Raw genomic sequence first — 4,008 nt, forward strand, 5'->3', positions numbered from 1 at the left:
TACACAGACAAACACACGCACACATACATATATGTATACATGTATATATCATATATTATATATACACTATATGTGTGTGTGTGTGGTAGACATATATCATATTATATCATATATATATATATATATATATATATATATATATATATATATATATATATATATATACATATACATATATATACATACATAATATATGATATATACATGTATACATATATGTGTGTGTGCGTGTGTTCGTCTGTGTAAATGTATATGTGTATATGGGTGTACACACACACACACACACACACACACACACACACACACACACACACACACACACACACACACACACACATATATATATATATGTGTATGTGTATGTGTGTGTGTGTGTGTGTGTGTGTGTGTGTGTGTGTGTGTGTGTGTGTGTGTGTGTGTGTGTGTGTGTCTATCCATCAACTATTGTATATGTATATATAAGAAATACAATAAAAACTAGTGTCATTAAATTTACTTACATTTATACCAATACAAGACACTAACATTTATACTACTACAGGAGTAAAGCTATACTGATTAAATCAGTCTTAACAAAATCAGTATGTGTTTTCTTTCCCAAACTATTTTATAATGTCTGTTTTAAAATGTCTTAGAATATTCTAATGACAGGTAAGTGGTACGCCCCTTCCCTTTTAAGGCTGACTTTGTACCCCCATTTGCACATGGGGGTACAAATTTACTTACTTTTGCTGTATCAACATTAAGAATCTGTCCACCTGGCGTTCCAGCAGCAGACTGCCGCTCTGAAAGTTCCGGTTGAGGGTTACGTTCCTTTTCTCTTTCCTCTCTCTGTAATCTTCAATTCCCCGATTTTCCATTTTCCAGCTCATTCTCCTTAAGCCTCAATTCTTTATAAAAATTAATGATGATGATGATGATGACGACGATGACGATGACGATGACGATGACGATGACGATGACGATGACGATGACGGTGACGATGACGATGACGATGACGATGACGAAGATGATGATGATGATGATGATGATGATGATGATGATGATGATGATGATGATGATGATGATGATGATAATATAAAAATAATAATAATAATAAAACTCTGATTCATGTACAGGCAAAACATCCTTACTATCTAAGTGACTGTGATATTAAATGATATTCCTTCTCTCTAATTTCAGCATTTCTCTCAGAACTACCAATAATAATCTACGATAATTTGGAATTCTAATCCAATCATTCATCTTTGCCTCACACAACAATGCTGCTGAAGGCTCATTAATAAACCTGGATAGATCAAAAGCAGGCATTGTGGCACAGGCTCTATTAATATACACCACAGACTTTCAAGTATGATGTATCAATAAATGTTCACACAATTTGTGTTGCATGAAATATATTCAAATCAATTTGGGTCCGGCCCCCATGTTACAATTAACCTAACTCAAATAAACCTGAATCATTCTAATATATTCTTATCATTCCCTATATCATTTAACCATTTAGGGTATTAATTAAATAATACTGTAGACAGCAAAATTAATTATAAATTTCTCATATCAAGTTGAAATCTCCATACAGTATGCTTGACATTTCTTTATACTTTTTATTGTTTCTTTTTCTAAAAAGCACAAATAACTAAAGTTTTGTCGAAATAGTTATACTTTTCTTGTCTTATGTTCAAAGATAGAAAAAGAAACAATAAAAAGTATAAAGAAATGTCAAGCATACTGTATGGAGATTTCAACTTGATATGAGAAATTTATAATAAATTTTGCTGTCTACAGTATTATTTAATTAATACCCTAAATGGTTATATTGCAACATGTTAGTATTTACATAACCAAGATATTTCAATATCATTCACAATTCATGCATCAATATTGCAATGTGAAATTAACACTCATTACTTTAAATCTTTCTACATATAAAACTACAGTAATAATGAATTGTGTTAAAACAGTGATATAACAATAAAATAAGTCAAGAGTGCGAAAATGTATTAAACACTAGTGTAAGTATATAGAAGTGTTCTTAAAAAGAAATACATTTTGGCAAAGACCAACAAGTAATATAAAAATACAGTTTGGTGAATTTTTTTGCTGCCATTAGACAGAAGCCCCCAAAAAAGGTGTGTAAAGACATGGAAGATATTTATAAAGATGAATTCCTCTATTAGAACTTATAAATGTTCAACTCTGGGATGAAACAACAAAACTGGCCAACATTATATTTCAAAGATTAATTCAATATGTACTTTATCAGTGTGATATACAGATAGAAATTTATACAGAAAAGTCCTTAGTTCTTACAGGAAAACAAAAAGCAAAAATTTTGACATCAACTAAACACTGGGCCATATTTTAGGCAAACAAATTCAAAAGTATTCCCATATCAGTACATACTACCATTTGTATAAATCGGCAAATAATCATGTTGGAAATCTTGTACAAAACTTAGGGCTAAATCAAAATTAAAAACAAATGCCAAAAGAAACGTGCATATGCTAACATTATCTCATTATTATATTATATACTTTCTAAGCCATTTGGGATCATCATATTATCAGTAATAACTATTAAATATTTTAGGAAAAAAACACTGCACATTTAATGCATATTTCTCATTTCTATTACACAATGCAGGACCCACATGAAATAGAATATTCAAAAATTGACTTGCTTATGAAGAAATTGTATTTTAAATCTACTTTACTTAACAATATATATGTGTGTGTGTGTGTGTGTGTGTGTGTGTGTGTGTGTGTGCTGGGTCCTCCCCCCGCCAGAGGAAGAGTAACGGCGAGTCCGGAAAGAAAATTAGAAGAATAGAAGGGAGCGACAGAGTGTATTATGTGGTTTGGCCGATTCTCTCGATTTCTCTTTCTCGCTTTCTTGTATTATCTCTCTCTCTCCTCCCTTCTTCATTACTATATTTTATTTTATTTTTTTATTTTCTTCACCCCCCCAAAAAAAAAACACACCCACCTCCCACAGTTAATCTTGTCGGTTTACTTTCGAAATCATTTATTTGTCGTCACACACACACACACACACACACACACACACACACACACATACACACACACACACATACACATACACACACACACACACACACACACACACACACACACACACACACACACACACAACCACAAACACACACACAGCCACACACACACACACGCAAACACACACACACACACACAGCCACACACACAAACACGCAAACACACACACACATACAAACACAACACATCCCCGCCACACACACACACGCACACACACACACGCACACACATGATCACGTGCCTATCGAATGAGCTGATTTCCATCCTCCATCAACCGGATATGAAGTTCGTGTAAGGCTGGAGACACTCCTGTCCCGCCCTGTATCAATAAAGGCCTGGACGAGAATTTTGTCCCGTGAAAAATCAGGCTCGAAAAAAGTATTTTCATTCTATCTCTCTCTTTCTATCTCCTCTCTCTCTCTCTTTATATATATATATATATATATATATATATATATATATATATATATATATATATATATATATCTTTATCTCTCTCTCTCTCTCTCTCTCTCTCTCTCTCTCTCTCTCTCTCTCTCTCTCTCTCTCTCTCTCTCTCTCTCTCTCTCTCTCTCTCTCTCTCTCTTTCTCCCTCTCTTTATCTCTATCTATCTATCTACCCATGTTTCTTTCTGTCTCTCCATCTATCTATCCATTTCTCGTTCGGCCTCTTTCTCTTTTTTTTTCTTTTCTTTATCTCTCTCTCTACCTATGTAAGTGTATGTGTGTGTGTGTGCAACGGTTAGCGTTCTTGTCAGGTAATCTTGCTGACCTGCGTTCGATCCTGCACGTTGCCAATGGATGGTAACCCTGACCATTCCTTGCACACAGGGGGAGATTTGGAAGCTAATAAAACCAACAACGTGTTACAGCAAAGAATATCCATTGTAGCAAGAAGAATTAAAACTAAATCTTTATGTTAAATCCTAAAAAA

The sequence above is a fragment of the Penaeus vannamei genome, chromosome 11 (genome assembly GCF_042767895.1).
Source record: "Penaeus vannamei isolate JL-2024 chromosome 11, ASM4276789v1, whole genome shotgun sequence".
NCBI classification, from domain to species: domain Eukaryota; kingdom Metazoa; phylum Arthropoda; class Malacostraca; order Decapoda; family Penaeidae; genus Penaeus; species Penaeus vannamei.